The sequence below is a fragment of the Rhipicephalus sanguineus genome, chromosome 1 (genome assembly GCF_013339695.2).
Source record: "Rhipicephalus sanguineus isolate Rsan-2018 chromosome 1, BIME_Rsan_1.4, whole genome shotgun sequence".
Classification (NCBI taxonomy): Eukaryota; Metazoa; Arthropoda; class Arachnida; order Ixodida; family Ixodidae; genus Rhipicephalus; species Rhipicephalus sanguineus.
In genome coordinates this window covers 284,687,418-284,708,695 of record NC_051176.1, presented here as the reverse complement: position 1 = coordinate 284,708,695, position 21,278 = coordinate 284,687,418, and the positions used below count along the sequence as shown (strand labels likewise).

The 21,278-nt window shown below is 43.8% G+C and overlaps 1 long non-coding RNA gene across 1 annotated transcript; it reads left to right on the top strand.

Moving 5' to 3' along the window:
- The first annotated feature begins 557 nt into the window (after nt 1-557).
- Nucleotides 558-5,252, top strand: LOC125756882 (uncharacterized). Its single transcript, XR_007414838.1, has 2 exons — nt 558-691; nt 4,905-5,252. It is a non-coding gene; the product is annotated as an uncharacterized LOC125756882 (long non-coding RNA).
- Nucleotides 5,253-21,278: the final 16,026 nt, after the last annotated feature.

Here is a 21,278-nt window from a genome sequence, read left to right as displayed (position 1 = left end):
CGACACAGAGTGGGAGCCGTCAGCATTATTCAAGAGGCAGTCAACGCGTACGAGCAACTTCTTGAAGCGAGCGAGGTGCCAATTAACTTGTCCAACCGAAAGGCCGCACGGTGGGAACGTAGCACCGAAAGGAGGGGATATGGCACAGCATGTGCGTTATGGCGTGGCATTTAACAAACTACACAGAGTTTGTTTAGTGGCTGCACCTACAGTGCCTACAACCCATCCCTCTGCATCATGATGCATGCTCTGCAACGCCGGCATGTCGCAAGACGTTATCTCGGTCGCAGTTTTATGCGCTAATCTTCGCTATCGCTCAGTTCACGTGTAACTTAGATCCGCCGAGCTCTCGGCGCTCTTGGCAGTCGCTTACACTGGTGCGCGATAGAGTCGAAAATTTAGAACACGCGGTTACACCACACGACCACACGTTGCATAGTGGCAGCGCCGCGCGCCATTAACTTCAAATGCCGTGTCGCAGGCGACATTTGTTTTCGTGGCCGCTACAGGGAGCGACCGCAGCGCCGCCAGTCGGTAGAGCCTGAAACGCCTGTTTTAGGCACTTTTTCTCCCTGAAGACGGCCACTGGCCTAGGTACTGAGGAGAAGAACGCCCCTAGCTCCACTTGTCCCTAGCTTGATCGGCAGCCATAGGCCATGCGCGCTTCACGCCGGTGTCAACCCACGCCAAAGTAAGTTTTTGCATTCGCTGTCCTGCGGTGTTTTCTACCGCGCGACGGAGCAAATGAGTTAAACGGGCCAGGCCTTCTGCCTGGTGTGTTGTGTTTGTGTGCCGTTCGCCTTCGAACTCTACCTTTGTGAATTTGCACCCTGTGTGAGCATGGGCCAGTCAGAGTATATTGTGCTTAGCTCGAGCTCGGTTGTAGTCGAGGTGGAACTGCATTCAACAATTCATTATTTAGGTGACGCTACGGCCTCAGTCCCGAAACTTGATTTGGTGCAATTATGTTACTGTTACTGCAGCTTCTGATCGGTGCAGCTATTTTGCTGGAGGGAGGCTTCAATGTAATAGAGTTACTGTTTTGTACTACATGTCCGTGTCGTTCCATTTGATATGTCATGATACACTTCACGTGTAGATGGTCGACGCTACCATCTGTCCAATACATTACATGGTTCTCAGTGCAACTGTCTAGCGCTAATTGTACCATTTTTATTACGTACCTCACTTCGCTGCAAGTGTGCTTCTTCACAGCCCTGTGCTTCTTCGCAGCACGGGGCACAGGCATAACAATTGCAGCACGTTTGATATAATGCAGTCCATCAATTTGTATAGGCAAGACAACACATAGGACAGTGCACATTGGAACTTTGTGCAATGTTTAGGTATTCCCTGTGACCTTGGGCGCTGCTGACAAATGTGCCATTTGTCTGGTTTGTGTAGAATGCTAAAATAATTTGCTGCATTACAAGCTCTGTGTAGTGGTGCTGTAAATTCTGCATTGCCAGATATTGTTGCGTTAGAATCTGACTACCTGCAAAATTTTGACTGGCACAAGCACCCAGTTGCTGTATTTCTGGTAGACCAGCTGCACTATTATTACAGCTGTCGTTTCCCTTGGTTTTGTCCTAGCAAAGACGCCACCTGGTTCAAACAGCCCACGTACAACTGTGATTAAAACTGTGAATAGCATGCACACATACACACTTTAATCGCTATGATTTACCTTTAGATGCAACAGATTTCAAAGAACACTGACTGCAACGGTTGATATCACTTCCTTTAGAAACTTGCTCAAAGCACATATCATTCTGGTGTAAAGCAGCTTGCACAGTTGTAAGAAAGCGGGCAGTTACCATTACAATTTGCAGTGTTCCACTACTTCATTCTTTAAGGGGCTCCTCAACCACTTTTCCAAGTAATCATCGAATGACCTCAGTATCGGGCCTCACGAATCGATTGCCGCAAAAATTTCTTGAATTCGTCAAGAACGAATAGAGTTACAGGGATTCGTCACACACTTTCAGTGCTTCCCCTCTTCTCTCAGCTTGCTTGAAGGTACACATGGAGGGATGGCATAGAGGAAAGAATTCACGTCATGAGCTTGAGCATGCGTGATGAAACACGATTGCTCTCTGCTGTCATTCCTGTGCATGAGTGTGGCTACTATAGAGCACAGGGCCAGCGTGTGGCAGCACCTTGGTGGCAAGAAACGCATCTTATCCAAATGCCGCTCTTTATTTATGTGGGATATTGGCCTGCTATGTGTTGTTCAATGTCAAACAGCAGGTGCCGACAGCTGCGAAGAGAGTGAGCACAGCCCCCTGTATGAAAAGAGGGTGCCTGTGAAAATGGCAACTTCACGCTCCACTTCTAATCTCTCCTTGTTGCGCATGACTGCAAGGCTTGGCTGAGCTTTTCATAGTGGTGTCTGCTTTCCACAGGATGTGGTTTCTGAGCAAAGAAACAACTGCTTGCAGCGCGAACTCAACACAAGGACAAAAGAAGACGCGGTGCTTGTTCGTGCCTTTTGTTTTTGTGTCAAGTTCACACTGCAACCAGTTGTTTCTAATGATCTACCAACTTTCCAACTCTCGTTGACTATGTTTTCTCACCAAGACTACATTTTTTCACCAAGCCTGACGGGTAGTTCATGACCTCTTATAACAACTTTTTCATGAGCAGAGTATCCTTTAAAGCTTCATGCAACATTAAAAAAAATCATAGAATCGGCCCACATTAGTAAACACAAAAAAGTGAAAAATTACATTTATTGAAATTCTACATCTGTCTTTCCACTACTTTCTTTTTCTGTGTGCGATTTTCAACTTTAGAAGGCGTCTGATTATTTATTTATTTGAGAATACCTCACAGGCCCCGTAAGAGGCATAGGGTGAGGGGGCATACAGTACAATTCAATACATTGTATGGTTGTATACACACTCTACATTTCAGAATTCTAAATGTGCATGGTGTGGCTGCACTATAACATGCATAAAATATACAGCTGTATCGTTACCAGGAAATGGCTATATTTTCACATTGAGCTGAGGCATCTGCATATTTAAATAAGTGTTGCAATACTTTATTGGATGGCTGTGCATTTGGGCACATGTGGCTGGCGGTTATCACAATCTTTGTATACAGGGCAATCTTGAGCGGTCATGCTTTATACCCTATAGATCTTCGGCTAAGATTTTCTTGCTTGTTACTTTTATCAGTATCGAAACTTTGCGGTATTCATGCACCTTACAGTAGCTTTTTTTTTTTGGCGAAACCGACCTGTTACTAGAAAATGTACTAATATGATAAAGGTCTTCAAACTTAGGTTACCTCTTCGTGATTGTTGCCAGAAGAAATAATTTACTCCAGTAATCAGAGTGGAGTGTCTGGCAGTCCTATGCAATCTTTACTGCTTGGGTGGTACTTTGTAAGTGTACACAATGATCTGCAGTGATGTTTTCAGGCTTGCTAACATGAAAGCAGTAAAACAAGCTGGCCACTTTTACAGCAGTATACAACTTATCCTGAAACAAGCAAATCACAGTGGTACCACTACCTGCAGCAGTGACACTTAGGTTGTATCACAGCCTGTGCCCTATACTGGTACATCATTGAAAGACTCATCTAGCCTGCACAGATGTCATTATTGTCATTGCACCTCGAGGTGGCTAACTTCTTTTTAGTACTGTGTCATCTGTAACTCCGCCCATTCTTTACTGGCTTGAAAAAATTTTGCGGCAATAGATTCATGAGGCAATAAACTGATAAGCTATTATATGATTACTTGGAAAAGTATTTCAGGAACACTTTAACATACACTGTGTGTTCTAGCATGCTGCTGTTACCAAGGTTGATGCACAACATGGTTTTGACACAAGAAAGAAGTCAAGACACCACAAACGCCAACTATCAACTGCAAAGGCACACAATGGCGGGAAAAAAAGAAGACATGAAAACTTATCTGCGCACGCTGATGCAATAGATGAACTTATCAATCCGGCACGTGTGGGGGTATACGTGAAAGATAAGGCAGTTGATTTATTATGCAAGTTAATAGACGGTTAGCTCATGCATGCACATGAGCTAATAGTACGCGTGCATGCGCACTATTATCGATATGCCATGCCTCGATTATTAGATGAGTTTGTTCATTCATATGCCTGTAAAAAACTGCGTATTTATCGAATTTTGGCGTGGACTTACACTCTCGACAATGTAAAGATAGATTAGAAGGTGAGCCTCCGCTTAACAGTATTTTATGTTCCAATAATCTCTGGTTAACACAGTGGCTCGTCTGTCCAATGTAGAAGCAGCTGTAGCTAAAGGGAACCTTATAAACCACACCTGTACAGCAATCAGTGAATTTGTTGGCATGTTTTATGAAACAAATGTTATTCCGCATCGTGTCTACTATTACTCGCTCATTCTTTCTCTGCACAGTGCACAAATCTTACCTAGATAATTGGCAGCCATAAAGACAGCATTAACGCTGTATCTACTTCCCACTTTCTTTAGCCTGTGAGACATGCAATGAATGTAAGGAATACCTGCGACATGTTTTTTTCTCATTGCTTTCTGCAACCATGCTCGGACTTAGCATAACGGACTTCTTTAAACATTCCGCGATAGTGGCCGCCCTGTCTTTGCACGCCCTGTCCTTTAGAATGAATACTTACCAACTAGCTCAGCTCTCTGATATTCTAAACATGGTTTTATTCCACAGCCCTGGGGAATGTCTTGGAATGCTTGTTCTGGTTACAGACTGAAATGTTGCTAATCTTGTGGGTCCTTATTTCTTCTTGGGCACCTTGTGCACTTGTTTCAGTACATGTACTAGGTCAATACAAATTTAAGTGAGTCAGGATATGCACTTTAAATGATGTCTTCAAGTAAACAACAAAAGTGAGCTTTCCACATTGTAACTGTTATTGGCATTTCAGAAGCAACACAGCAAGATGACCAAAGGATGTACCACTTCAAGATGGAAATGGCTATGTTCAAAGATATTTTAGAGATGTACAACAAGGAAGATATTGGGATTCTCGTTGCATCGATATATGCGATCTGCAATAGCAATGTCCAAAGCTTAACGGGCACTTTCACGTAGAGAGCCTTCCTTATTACAGCACTTATTCGCAAAATTCTTGCAGCAACATGTTCACATCGTACAAGTGCGCATCTCTCCATCAGAAATTTTGGACCGCAAGGTTGTTTACTGCCACTTGAAGAAACACCAAAGCCTCCAACCCAATAGACAGTAAACAAGAGTAAGGTAGCCAACATAAGAAGGTGCAATATGGAGAGAATTGAACATGCTTTTCTAAAAAACAGAAGAAGCCTAAAAGCAGTGAAGAGAAAATTGGGCACAGGCAAAAACCAGGTGTATGCACTAAGAGAAAGGCAAGGCAGTTTCACTACCAATATGTATAAGGTAGTCAAAGCAGCAATGATTTTCTACAGAGATCAGCCAGGACAACAATGGTAGTAATAATAGTAGTAGTACTAGTAGTCCAGACGAATCTCACCAGCAATGGCAGGTGAAGGAACGAAAACTTCTTGTCAGAAGAATTGGTATCTGTTCATCTTAAAACCGCTTCATGCACAAAAAAAAAACACACCCCTAGAGAAGATTCTGCCAGGAGCAAGGACACAAAAGCAAGACAATTATTGGAAGCTTTTTACATAAGAAAGCAAGAAAGTTTGTGTGTTAGTGATACATAAGTAGTTTTATATAAGACTGAGAAACAGTTTATTGAGCGTGTGTTATTGTATTACCCCTGATGTTCAAATGGATGTTTGTTGCGCAGGCGCGAATTGATGGTACATATGTGTGTGTGCTTTCTGGGAATTAAAGCAGCTGTGAGTGGCGCCATGTCCAGTCATCTTCTCTCGTGGTGTGCGTCTTCTTTTTTTTGTGTCTAAAGCAGCTTTAACATGAAGAAAGCCTTAGAGGGAATGCAGTCGGGCAAAGCAGCCGGTTATGATAAGGGGTGTTGCTGTACAGTGATGCTATTAGTTTTCTTGTGCCCTTTGCAGCCATCCGCCACTGGTAAAAAAAATGCAGCCCAGGAATTTTTCAGCTGTGCCAGACGGCTATGGCGAGGAAAAGCATTAAAAAAAGTAATAGCATTGCTCTGCGATAATACGCCAGGTAACAGCAGATCTGTTTAAAGACGGGGGCACACTGTTCTTGAAAAACTGGCCAGTTTGTATATGCAGTGCCTCTTTACTGTGAGCGTGCTGAAATCTTTGAAGAATGTGAATATTGCCCTAATTAATTATGTATGACATTACTATACAGTTTTATGTACTTATAAGCTTTGTTTATCAATGTCTTGTATTAATGTATTTTTTTTGTTTTTGGTACAGTTAACTTATGTACCGTATTTTCCGGTGTATAAGACGCACCTTTTTTCCTAGATTTTCGCTGGTGCGTCTTATACAACGGTGCGTCTTATATACGCAAAAAGTCACGTGATTCTGCGAGACCAATTTGTTTATATTTAATTTATGAGTACGATAAACTGAGCTCGAGAGCATTCGTAAAAATATATCTAATTTTGTTGTAACAATGAAGCGGCTGCGATCTTAGATGTCAGCTACTTGCTGTTCAAGCAGCGCGGCGACCACGGAGATTACGGCCGCAATAAAAGCCACCACTGTCGCGTGCCCCATTGTACTGTTTGAATTGTTTGTTCTTAAACGAAGAATTAAACCCACAGAACTGAGGCAATAAATAAAAAAGAGCACCACAATGGTCCATTGTAACGTTGTAGCGCCCACAATATCAGTTACAAAAGCGAAAGTACCACTTCATTATCATCATCATCAGTTTCCGTGTGAGGCGTCGCTGCAGTCCCACTGATCTCCACTAGGAGGAGCTGGATGGCGCATCGAGCACGCGGGCGTGAAGCCACCGGAAGCCGCCGTTTTGTCCCGGAAAGGAGCTTTTCTCTTCTTTTTTTTAAAGAAATACCTGCTTGTACCGCAGTAAACTGTACGAATCGACCGGAAAAGTCGTCAGGGAAAACATTTCACGCGCAAGTACCTCAAAGTTGCATTACTTTTTACGCATTTTGTACGTTGCAGCACTCCGCCGTATTCGGACGGTGTCGGCACGGCGTCTGTCATCTTTTGTGTAGCGTTCGTCGGCGTCTAAAGTGACGCGTAATCGCAGAGTTTGAAAAAATAAAAAAATAAAAACAATCGTAACAACAGCTGCCACCCGAGAATATTTGAATTGCGCGACTGAGACGCACAGAAGACGCCGGCTTCCGGGACAAACAGGGCACCTTCCGGTGGCTTCACAAGCGCCCGCCTCGCAGAGCGTGGATGCGCCGTCCAGCCTTTTTAATGGAGGTCAGTGTGCAGTCCAGCAGTAGTCGCAGCTTCCGGCTTCCGGTCGCCATTTACGTTTTGTATGCGTGTGTAGGTAATATCCGACGATCGCGTGATAACTGTGCGGCGCGTTCGTTGTTTATGTGTTCTCGCCAAGTCTGGTAATGCCCTAAAGGTATGGTAGCCACCATAGTACAGGCAGTGCCAACGATGTGCTTCAAAGTGCTTACAATGCTGCGTAAAAGTTACTCAGAGGCTGACGACGGCAACCTAGCGATGCTGCCAACCGAAGCGGAAGAACTTTTGACAGTGCGCCGGAGGATGTGGCTTCAAATCCAGTAGAATAAATAGTGGTTTTCTGCGCCTTAATAACACTGCTGCTTACAGATATTCAGTGCCGTGCGTGACTACGCATTTCGCAATCAATGTACTTTGCGTGGGTCATTGTGTTTTATCATGTCGACTGAGTTAAAAATAGATGCGTCTTATACAAAGGTGCGTCTTATATATCATTTTTTCTTTCGAAAGTCGTAAAAAGTAGGGGGTGCGTCTTATACAAAGGTGCGACTTATACACCGGAAAATACGGTACCTATTTGTAATTTGTATCCAATAATCATGTGCAGGGGGTCATGGTATGGTCTCATTACCAAGGGACCCTTTTCTGTATATCCCTTTTTGTTGTAATCATGCTTTGCAAAATAAATGTTCAAATGAAAAGGGGCATCAAGAAATTGAAAAATTAGAAGCCGATCAGCTTACTCATAACTGCTAACAAGGTATTTGCAAAAGTAATAGCTAATAGAATTAGGACCACCTTAGAATCCAATCAACCAAATGAGTAAGCAGGATTTCATACAGGCTACTCAACAATAGACCTTATTAGCACTGTTGATGTTATGGATAAATGCATGGAATATAACCAACCCCTATATATAACCTTCACAAATCATGAGAAAGCATTTTAGTCAGTTGAAACCTCACCAGTCGTGCAGGCATTGCAGAAATGGTGTGTACACAAATTGTATACAAAAATACTGGCTAAACTCTAGCTTGCTGAGCCGTAGGAGTACATATGTAAATTTTATTACATTGTTATAAAACGGACAGTCAACACTGCCACGCCAACTGTTGTTAGACAACCGTTGATTAAAGCATTTATTCACGATCTACACGGTGTGGCTGCAGCATGGTGGTCATTGCAGCACGTTTGCTACAGTAAAATCACCAACTATAAATGGTATGTCTTTCTCTTGTCCAACCCATACAAGATGTCTTATAAAACTTCCAGTGTCTATTTTCCATGTTCCTGAGATGATATAGACCAGGGGTCTCAAACACGCGGGCTGGACCTTTCGTAGCGGCATACCCACGAATGACTGTCTTTGTCCCGCACTTTTTTTTCTTAATAGTCTTTTAGCAAGCTACGGAAATATGGTACACAAATATGGTAAGGCAGTAGGGTAGCGCTCCTCCTTTCCTGCTCGTTGTGCTTAAGCCGCTCCCAGTTCAGGTGACAGTTCAGGAAACTGTGCATCCTCAAATGACAGGTTCCTCGTTAACAATGTGTAGGCTGACAGGCAACAGTGATGCGTGACAACCGCACAGTAACTTGAGAAAGCTTTTGTGGTGTTGGGTTGCCTTCACCGGCAAAAGCACAACGAGCGGGAAAGGAGGAGCGCTACCATACAGCCTTACCGTATTTGCGTACTATATTTCCGTAACTTGCTAAAAGACTCTAATAAGTATGTTTATGAGCTACAGAGACGCGACTGGTTTTAAGCATTTTTTTCATGTGGCACCCCCATGTGAGGTTGCAGTGCGGTGAAACATAACCATGGAACAAAAACTGTATATTTCAGAATCAAGGTCCAGATTTCAGTCATTATGGAGATCTCTCGAGTCCTGCTGTCAAATCCCTCGAGAAATGACCCACATATGACATTTTGTTCAAGCTAATGTTGAAACTAACTAAATGGCAGATACAAGAATGAAGCATCAAGTTGGCGATTGCAAGTACGCAGCATATTAACTGCATACACAATAAACTGTCAGTGCGTGGATGTTGTCAAGGCTTTTCAAAGATAATTTAAACTTTAGGCAAATTGACATCTATGGTGACTTGTGTGTGCTGTCGGGAAGAGCCTTTTTTTTCTTATAATTATTATTAATCAAGTGGTGTCGTATGTACAGTTATCAGTCTCGTCAGTGAGCAATTTCCAGCTGCTTCTTTTTCATAATTCAAAACATTCTTCGGATGGCACTAAACAAACAAGAGCCTTCTTTTTTAAAATGATTCCTATTGCTCCCTTTCCATTATATCTACAGGAGGCCTGCACTGAGCTCACTGCACTAAGCACACTGAGCCTGCACCGAGCGCATTGAGCTCGGCCTGCCAGGTGGCGCTAGCAAGTGCCTACATCTGGTCATTGTAGCCGTAGTCGTACAGCGACCAGGCGTACAAGTCTGATGTCACGAGAAACAATATTGAAACAATACGCACGGCCAACAACCTTGGTTGTAGTCCTAGAATGAGGACCACGTGGACGACCACGGCTATGGCAGCTGCCGCCCTAGTGTTCCTTGCTCATGACATCATGTGATTACCTCCTATAGCATCAGCTTTCATATGCCAAAGCTTAAGACAGCAGACTGCGCAACTGCTGTTAGAAGCAGAAGCAGTCTATGAGGCAAAACATGTGGTATTGTGCAACGTGGAGGTGGACAAATATCACATAGCAGCGTTCACTGGACTAGTTCTCCAAACAACACCGGCAGACAAAGAATGGGCTAGAAATCGCAGAAACTGAGAAGTTACTGCAGCAACGAGCTTGCAGCTACAAAGCAGGGTAAAAACAAGGTGTAGAGACTGCAATAGAAATTTTTAATGTGCAAAAGTCTATGGCAAGTTTTCCAGCAATTTCGGTGCCAATATTGTGTCTATAACGCAAAAGGTGTGGCACTTTTCCAACAAGAATACATGTGGCTTTGTAGAAAACAAATGGATTTGGGACAGGTCAACTTAATTGAAATTAGCTTGAGTGCATCAACCTAATTTTGGGGGTGATATGGAGGTAAGAAACATATGGGCCACCTTGAGGAAGAAAAGCATCATTAGCTGGGCAGTGTTCACAGGCGAGTCTCGGTGAGTGCTTCCTGCTACTCACCGAACATCGCAGCCCCACGTCAAAGCAGAAATCTTCCTTGCGGAAGTGCTAGCCAGTAGCTGTTTACAATTTCTAAGTTCTGCATTCACAGATTCATGCACCTTCTTACCCTGTGGACACATGTGAAAGCTGGCAGCAGGCTCCATAGCGTACGCCCTGCATTGAGCACTGGCCTACCATACAAAACTCCTCCAAAGACAGTGGCTACATAATGTAGTGATTTCTTTCAAGTGTTGTCGAGCGCACAGCAACAGCAGGAAAACCTCCCCAGTCACTCAGAATTACAGCGCAGGTGGCATTCTAAAGTTTTGTTTTCAGCTCGCTCTGGTGCTCCCAAAGCAAGACTAAGCAGCCACTATGACCACATGAACCTGCCTAGCACGTTGCACCAAAGGTGGCGTCTGCTCTTCCAGTGGTATGCCTTACGCCCAATACCAGTTACGGAAGTGGCCATGAGAGCACCCGAATAAGGGCAGCTAGAAGTTAGATGGAGTAGATAATAAGGAAATAATTTTAAATGCCTCAAGTTAAAGGCACGCTGAAAGCATAGACAGCTCTGTACAAATGCACAATGTTGGTAGGTCCTTATGGTAACAGTTTGTCTAAACCATGTCACTTAGTAGGCTTTAAATAGTGTAATATATGAAGACTGCACTTACACCTATGTCTTCGGTCACCTCCGCTTGGCGGGGAATGCCATTCATGCAAACAGTGCGATTGGTTCCCAATGTGGTGATGTTGTAAACAGATTGTAAACAGATGAGCCATGCCGCCCTATTTAACGCCTTGTTTGTTCTGTATGCACGAATCGTATTTATGTACGTGTAAAATAAAACAATTTCAATGTACGCAGCTTGCAGCATTCAATGTAAGCATCGTAGACAGTCTGCCACAGCTGTATCGGCGCACTCGCGCTGGGAGTGGAACGGATTTAAAGGCTGGGATAGTAGCCGCAGCAGCCCGTGGAGGGTCCCCTGTAGCGCCAAACACGTGACTGGTTCTTGCGATGCAGAAAATAACCTAGCCCTTTCAGACTTCAGGAAGCATGCCAATTTCTTTTTGACGGATTTTATGCCTTCACGGGCCCCTTCGATGGCGTGGTATTGACTATCTTCTTCTGCGAACAAGGCAAAGGCAACATTCTGCACGTTGCGTCAGTTTACGAACGAATGCGACCTCGTTTCAAAGTCCGGTGAAAAGGGCAGAATATAAACACAAAGAACGACAGAAAGTTTCTAGAGGTAGGAATCAGTCTTTAATCGGACGAAAAGCGTCAAAAGCCGACACATGAGAAGACACGATGTCTGGTTCTCTAGTGTCCGTATTGGCGCGGCTCACTTTCTTCTACGATAAACATGGGAGGAGTCGATCCCGCCTACGTCGTGCGAAGATGCAAGGACAGCGGTCGCCGTAAAGACGATACATATTTGCTTCACTACGCAGACAGCAGGAACGTCGTGCAGCATGCAGTGGTGTTTTGCTTACCTTCTAGTGGCAAAGCGCATGTGTCGCACATCAGATTTCGATGCTTGATATCCCGGATGGTGCCTAATATAACCATAACGTACACAGACGCATATATATTCCACAATATCAAGTACAACAGTGCAAGGAAAGGTTGCAATCGCTTGGAGTTTCAAAAAGTTAAACAGGAAGTCTCCATGACACCAGTTGCAGGAAGCAGGTGGCGCTTTGCGCAGTCAAAAACCGAAACCGAAAGCTATCCTTGAGCGCCTCCCGTCATTTACGGCCGCCGACCCACTCACTTCGATGAAAAGAAATCGAGAGAACTTTGCTCCACGGGAGATATGGGGATTTTTGCTGTATTTTAAAACACTTATGCGCCATATGGCTAAAATGAAGGTGTCGAATAGTGGTTTCTTGCATCGAATTCTTTCATTCAGCAGCAATTTTCACCCTTGAAGAAGACAAGACTGCTTGTTGAAACGCTGACTCCAGCGACACTCCGTGTCCAAGGATTTTTCACCTTTTCAAGCCTCCATCTTCCCCTGAACTTCTGCCATTTTTGGATTATCAATTTTGCTGGCTAGAGAAGCTCCAGAAATTAATCCGATGCCATATTATGCAGACATCCCTTTAGTTATCACTCTTGATAGAAGTTATATGGAGGCATAAAGAAAAACATAAATGCCTCAGCTTGCGCCACCGAGGTGTAACAGGCTAACAGTGAACAGCTAAAACTTTTGATTGTGAAATGCTGCCATGGTACAACGCTTTGACTAGGCTGTCACTGGAGCCAACATTTCGACAAGCCGACTTGTCTCCAAGTTGCAGCCACTAAGACAAGTACGCTTGTCGAAACAGCTCCAGCAACACCCCGTGTACAAGAATTTTTCATATCAGCAAAATCGGTGTTCTTTTGTCCAAAGAATTAGTTAATGCTGTTATTCTGACATGGCAGTCGCTTAATTCATTGCGCTCCAGACAAAAGCATTTTAAGTCGACTCATTTTCATAAGTAATGCTGCATGGAATGTGTTATACTGCGCTTCCAAAAGTAAATGCAAAATTTCAACAAATGTTGTCGATCATAACCTTTATTGTAGCAATTCCAACCAATATGCTGGCCACTTGGCATAGGAAGAGCAATGGAATTGATGACTTGGTCCAAGAACCTGCACGAAAAAGGCACAATAAGTACAAGGTGTCTCCATCGAGCAGGCGTATATCACCACAACAAAAATCGGAAGGCTGATTTGGCAAACGCACAAGCACAGCAGCAACACTTTGTCGAATTGTCGAACACCTGTAAATGCCAAAAGCAGGGGCGGTTGAACAGCTGATTTTGTCTCACTTAATGAAGTAAATCTAGATATGCTAAAGAATCTAGGGTAGGCAAAATCAACGAGCTCCTCCACAGCACTGTGTGTGACAATCATATTGTGGTTTTGGAAATATCTGGAATTCTAATTTCATCTTGCACACAAAAGGCATATTAAATGAAAAAAATGTTTCAGTCAAGCATGCACATACACCTGCATACAAAAAAAAAAAAAACAAGAGGCTATAGTTTGGTCAAAAGACAACAGACGATGCAGCACAGGGTGACAGAGGTTTAGGGAAAAATTCAGCCTAGTTGGCAACATACTAAGAATTTTTTGCACATAAGCAACACGAGGAGGAAAATGGAGAGACACAACACATGCACTAACTTTAAACAAAATCGTTTATTGCACACGAGGCAAACATTTATACAGTGTTGGTGCCCTCACACTGCACCAAGAAGCCATGCACAGAGATTTATTTGTCTTTTCCCACTTCATTTTTACAAGACGTACGTAACACTAATCAACTAACAAACTATTGCACAATCAAGAAAGCAGATTCTTTATCCGACAAGGACAGGGACAGAGTGCTAACACGATTGGTACCCAATTTTCGCAATTCCTGCAGCTAATAGTATTATAAATCTCGTTAGTTCAGCTCTGTTAGTTGACAAAACCTTTGTGTTCTGCAAGAAAGGTTCACACATTACAATGCTATCTTAACCTATCATTCATGCAGCTGCTTGTTTGCCCAGCATACTGCTTACTACAGAAAAGAGGTATCTGATAAGCAACAGCTTGTCTACATTCTGCAAACCACATCCTATATCGTTTTCTTACAAGCAGTTTTCTTCCGTGCTTGACTGCAAATTCTGCAAATTGATTTCAGCTTTCATAGAGCTGGAAAACTATTTGCACATTTGTATGTGACACCAACCTTATTATGTAATGCTAAATTTTGTGCAAGTATGGCACATCAGCTATTCTTTTTTGAGCGACATCACTGTTGGAACAGCCAACTAGAGCAATGGAGCAGTACTTCCTAATTTAAAGGACTCCTGACACCGAATTTGGAAACGAGAGATGCTTGTGTTGTTTCATAGTCCTGCATGCGGGGGCACTTCTGACCGATTGTGAGTGTTAAGATATTTTAATTTGGTTTTAAAGTAAGCCTGAGTGCTCATCTGAACTTTGAACTCCTATCAACATAACCACTAGTATGACGTAGACGTAGGCCCCTTGTGACGTTGCAGAGGTAAAGCAAGTATTGTCGACGTCACAGACAGAAATACGCGCGGTGCACTGTGGTTATAGTGAACTAGAAGCAACTTCCTTGTGGCGCGAACGGGAGGGTTCAGGCGTTCCTCTTGGCGAAGAAAAATCCAGATGGCGCCAGTGCAACTTTTTCTAGTCGCACCGCCCCTTCTGCTGTAGGCGCTTGCGCGCGTTGTGTGCATTTCTCCACGTTCCGCGTTGTTGTAGCGGTGCCGTGCATTAATAGACAGTTTCAGTTGAGCGCCCACTACATATACGTGGACGCAGCCTGTCATTGGGAATGGCTGGCAGGCTGCGTCCGCAGAGCTGCTGCGGATGCCCAAATAAAACTGTGTAACGCGTTTAAAGGGACTGACAACCAACTTTTGTGGTACCCGTTTTCTTGAGTGCAATGGGAAGCTTACCGGTCAGAGCTTCTAATCACGGAGTGGTAACGCGGAGAACGCCGTAAAACATTTGTAATCAGAGTTTTTCGATCTGCAGCGATTATGCAGTCTTAATATCACATGCTGCAAACAGTGAGAGGTGAGCGCGATAGCGATTATACGCCAGCAGTGGTGACAAGTTATGCCCTAAGTATAAAAAGGCAATGTTACGTTTGCAAAGCCTGCGGTGCCGCGACTACTGCTTTCTAGCCTATTAAATTATTTTACAATAGTTATAGCATTTTTCTGGGGCTTCTTATAGAAGTACTTTGGCCGTACACAGGTCGCTTTATCACATTTTAGTCAAGCCAAGCTAAGCTAAGCCTTCGAAAACGAAACAAGTGGTAGGATACACCAGCAGTGCTGTTGATGAAGTGGTAGCAATCCTCCACAGAACAGTAAGTCGATGGCATTTTGCGAGCAGCAGCGTAAACTCGCGTGCTACTCTTCAAAAGTCCGATACGACGAGAGCAGACGAGAGTCGAGCTACGCGGGAAACGCCGCCGGACGCCGCATGCATGCGCCGCAGCCTCCGTTTCACTGGAAGCCACGAAAACAGCGCGGCATCTCATGCTTTACTTCTTTTACCTTAGAAACAAACGGGAGTTGGCAATAACATACATATTTAAATTTTCAGCCCTCGTTCTGGTGCGTGTAAAAGCATTAGACTACGTACAACAAAGTGCTTAAGACTGCATACGTCTGGTTCATGGCGCTCGCGCTAGGCTGCGCGACATGCCGGTTTTTGTTACTTTTAAACGCGATTTAAAAATATAAATCCTACTCAGATCGCGAAAAGTATTCTGGAATCTGTCACTATAATTCACGGCCTTTTCATTTCCACCAGGATCTAATCACCCGTTCTGGCCAGTTGTCGGTCCCTTTAACAGAGAACGTGTATGCCGTTCGCTTCGACTAACTTCCAATGAATATCGTACTCGGCTGTTTCAGGAGGTTGAAACAACTTACACATGTTATAGGTGGATAGCAAAATGACGTCTTCCGGTTCGATGCCTAGCTTTCGCTGTTTCAAGGTGTGCGCCGTTCAGCGCTTTCGGGTGAGGACGTACAACTGCGGCATCTAAGCGGCATCTGTAGTGAACTGGAATCGTTATAATTTATTATCATACTCTTATGTTTTTCTTTATATTTCACTACAGCTGCTTCGACTAAGGCGCAGCTACCATATTTCAGACGCCAGTGATACACCAGCTCACGGCTTCTCACCGTTCTTCAACGGCGGCGCCAAGCAGTGCTGTCAGCACTAGACGCTTGTAAAAAAAATAACTGCCGGGTGGCGACAAAAAGAGCAACGCATAGTGAGTCCACTATAGGCGAACGCATCGGAGCGCTGGAAAAAAGTGCAGCCGCAATCCTTGCGGCGAGGAGACGCGTTCGATTTCAGCTGCTGCATTGCCAGGCTCCTCCGTTCAAAACATTCGCAACCTCAGCGTCTGCCACTTGCGAACCGTCGTCGGGCTCGTTAGACGATGAGTAGGGCCACGAATCTGCGTCTGACAGCGATGACATCGTCTACCACGTGCTCGACGAGCAGACGAACTTATCCAACTGGCAGTTCAACAAGCGCGTGGCTGACGTCACCCAATACTGAGCGTACGTCATCACGCGGCGCTAGTTTCTTATCCTCTTTCGGCGCGCGTTTTGAGCCTACGCTAAAAATGATCATAATTAAGGCTGCTAAGATTAATTAGACATCACGTAGGAGCATTTGCGGTGTCATTCCGTGATTACAAGACATAGACCTACTTATTGCAACATAAATGTCACAAACAAAAAATCGGCTGTCATGGGCCCTTTAAGCCTTTTACGACTTACACTTCTGTTTGTGCGACGCGTTGTGTGTGAACCTTTCCCATGTGCTGTGTGTCCTGTTGAGTTGTTACGCTATCCAACTACAGTTATGGAAAGGATGGCATCACGTAGTAATGTACAAGTAGTTTTTCAGCTCCATGCAAGCTGAAATCGATTTGCAGAATTAGTAGTCAAGCACCAAAGTAGACAATTGCTTGCACAAAACGACATAGGACATGCTGAGAAGCTGTCATTTATCAGATACCTCTTTCATGTGGTAAGTGGTATGTCAGGAAATGAGCCACTGCATGAATGATAGGTTAAGAGAGCACTGTAATCTTGTGAACAAATGCAACGATGGATGGCTGGCGTCACAGTGTAGGGCATGAGAGTATGAACCTTTCTTTCAGGACACAAAGGCTTCATCAGCTAATAGAGTTGAACTAACGAGATTGATAATAGAAGCTGCAAAAAATGTAAAAGTGGTACCAATTGTGTTAGCACTCCGCAACTATCCTTCTCGAATAAAGAATTGACTGTATTGAATGTGTAGTAGTTCGCGAAGTGATTATAGTGTGCCATATATTTTGTCAAAATAAAACAGAAAAAGACATCTCTCTGCATGGCATCTTGGTGAAGCGCTAGGGCACCACCACTGTGTCTATTAGTGCCTTGTGCGCAATAAACCATTTCGTTGAAAGTTAGTGCAGACGTTGTCCCTCCCTTTTCGTCCTTGTGTCGCTTACCGTGTGTCGCTTATGTGCTAAAGATTCTTACCAAGTAAGTTGAGGTTACTTATGAGTACAAACAGGAAAAAAGATATGTTAAAGGAGTACTGACATGAATTTTAAAAATTTTCGGATTGATGCTCTAAATAAAAATACTGGCGTCGAGAAACCTAAAACGAGTATTGTGGTGCCTGGGAATGCATCGTATATATTTTATTTATCGCTACCTTAAAAAGACACTTTTGGTTTCGATATCGAGGGGGCGGCTGCTCGGTGACGTTTCATAGCAGTGTGATGTCACCGGGATACAGAAACTCGCGACGTACTAGCAGCAAATCCATCATCTGCCCGTGGTGCACATAAACAACAATAAGTTAATTGTCGTCCAGTGACCCTGACAGTGATTTCTACGATATAGGCTGCATGCAGGATGCAGAACTTGCAAACTCGGGGGAACTGTCTTGACTCGTCAGGATAATGCCCATTGCACTGTGGCTGGCTTGCAGATGCTCAGCGACGAAAACTTCAAAGTCAAATTAAAATATTTGATACGTGTTCTCCGACTCCGGTGTGTGGACATCGTTGACACTGCATACCAAGGAAACCAAAAATGTCCCTTTTGCGATGTCTCAAAATCGTGTCAGTACTCCTTTAAAATTAAAGCAATTTCAACCACAAAATACACATAAGCGCAGCAGCGAAACATTGGTAAACAGCACTAAACTTGTAACAGCCAAAAGCATGTGCAACTGAACAGTTGATATTGTCCCACACAGTGCAATTAAATTTAGGTGTTTTATGGAATCCCGGGTAGGCAAAATCAACGAGTTCCTCCACAACAGTATGTCTCACAATTGTGACCTGGTTATGGAATTACCAGAATGCTAATTTTGTCCTGCATGCAAAACGCACAATGAAGTCAGTCAAACATATGCATGCAGCAGCTTACCCTATGTTTCAGAAATTACGACAAATCGGAACATTTTCCAAGCATGTTTTTGACACTTTCTGCGATGCCGCAATGGTTATTTATACCACCTGCACAAATCCTTATAAGTGAAACACACGGTGTCTTTAGAAATGTTCACGCATCCGAGGGCAAGCTTGTGAAGTATTTGCACGTTTTCAAAACCTTTAGTACCGATGAAAGTGCCACCTGCATTATATGTTTCGTAGCAAGCCCACTTTTGTAGCTGCCGAGCCATTTGTTCTAGAAAGTCTACATCGTTATCAGTGCCACGGTACAATTAATAGGTCCCCAACTGCTGCAAGTGCAATTAATAGGTCCCCAACTGCTGCAAGTTCATAGGTAGAAGGGTATGGCACACCAGCAGGCGTTTCTTGTGTGAGGCGGTACCGGACATAATACACCTATGCTATTTAAAACTCTGCATGCCTTAGTTGGTTACTTGTTTTGTACTGAGCGCACTATGAGAGTATGTACTTACAAATGCGCATTATCATAATCATAACCACTGCTATGTTTGTTAGAGCAAGCTTACTCTCTCTTTGCACTTTGAAAGCTCGACACCTTGGCAGACATCGCTTGGTGTTTAGTCAATGAACTTTTTTCCAGACATGCAGCACTGCACTTTCCCCTGATGCTGGACTTTGGCAAGAGGATGCGCCAGCCAGCAAATGTCCACTGGAATGTGAATGCACCGTGCAGAATTTGCACATTTTCTCCAAACTTGTTGACTATCTTCTGTCCTGATCGGTTGGGACATGCTAGTGTGCACACCGTTGAACCTTCGGCAAACATTTCACAAGGATTTAATTGGCTTCAGCCCGTGGCAGGAGCACCAGAAAGATGGTAGACAAGTCTGCTATCTGAAACGCTATGCCTTACCACCCTGCAACTGCCAAATTAAGCATAGCACACAAACTCAGTGCACCGATTCCAGACAAGGTAATTGAGCAGCGTTTCCCTATACAAATAAACTAGTTAACATGAAAAGTAATACCGAAGGATTCCAACAAAAATATGCAGATCTTATGCGAATTTGTCTTTTTTTTTTTTTCGAACGTCGATGAATTTGCATGGAGGTAAAGCGTCACCTTCGAGATTGGAGTCCAGGAACTCACCCTTTCCAGTTTTTTTCTTCCTTCAGAAACTAGGCAACTAACAACGCCAAATGCTACTTTGAAAGATGGTGACGATAATACTGAAACTTTCTGCAGTATTTGAGCACATATGGATCTGCGGTATGTGCAAAATCTATCTCATACAGAAACGTACCCATCCCTACAACATGCTTTCAATAACAAACAACGGAAGAAACTGATGTTGTACTTGATGTCTTGAGCCTCTAATTCATGATAGAACATAGCATGGAATGGAAGAATTTAGGAAGCTTGTACATTAACTGCTGACCTAAAACAGCCAGAAAATATTCCGGGATGTCGGTGTTTGTCATGAGCCATGCTAATACATGGCAATAGCAGATGGTAATGAAACTGGCATGCTTTCATCCGGGCTCTTTGGCTCGCTCTTGCTAGTAATCTTAGCACTGTTAACGATTACAAGAATCTAAAAAGGAAATTTCCTTTTCCTGGAGGGCTATTGAAGACTGAATGACACAGTTATGCCCTGCCTTCTGTATTTTGCGGGCCTCGAAGATTTCGCGTGTCAACTGGTCGTGGTGGCGGAAAAGAATCCTCATTCTAGAAAGTTCTGCGGTGTACCCGCAATCTTGGCAGTGCATTGCCAAGTGCGTCGAGCGAACATTACTTCTCGGGGAATTTTGATGCTCCCTCAGTTGCGAGTTTACGCGTCGCCCCGATTGCCCAATGTAAACACTTCCACACGTACACAATGCCAATGGCACAAAAACATTCGTGTGCTTAATGGAATATGAATCCTTCACCACTGGGCCTTTTTCCGCACTGCTGTGCAGATATCACCAACTTTATTCTTGGCTGCGAACACCACTTCAATGCCATGACGTCGTCATGAGTTTCTTGCCTTATAAGAGCATGCGCAGTAAGAGTACATCATGATGTTTCTTCAATAAACTTTTCAGTTGAAAGTCAGCACTCGTGTCGTGTCTACTCGTCCTTGGTCTCTGTTATTTCGCACTGTTTTGCCTCTACCAGCTATTAATTGTTACCAACTCGCCCAATTTTCAATCATACTAGCCTGTAAACCTTCGGCCTAGATTTCTTTTACCTTGAGCGGTAGTCCTGCCCACGGTTTTTGAACCACGAGAGCCCTATTGTATGTGTTAGCCTCCTGTAAAGCTTTGAACAACGGCTTGAAAATAGAATTTTGAATCACAGCGCAAGTTGCCCTCATTAAAGCCAGACCGATGCAAAAGCTGTGTCCCCTTGAACTTCATGTCTGGCTTCTTGGCAGAGCAGTGGCCTGTGCCCATTAAGCTAATGAAAAAAAGCCCATGAGCAGTGAAGTGGGGACACTACGGCTCATTAGTTTTATTAAATGCTTTTTGTTTAACGTTGGCAGATCAATTTTTGTGCACTGATTAGTACACCACTTCTGACATATTTCGCAATGGTCAAACGAAGAATATGCACGCACAAAGTGTACTTACATACAGCTCCAACTTTGTCCATGGGCTCGGATCCAACGCCAAAGTGTTACGACTGCACTCGCAGCATGGGCACCTGCGCAAATAAAAGCTTTTTTGCACACTAATGTACAAGCGAAGACCTAGCTTATTGCATTCGTTCTCATAAGTGTGTGTCACAAACCTTTTACTAGTTCAACTCTAGGGCAAGAAAGTAACTACAAGCGGTATTCAACCGTTTCCATACAATAGCGTGAG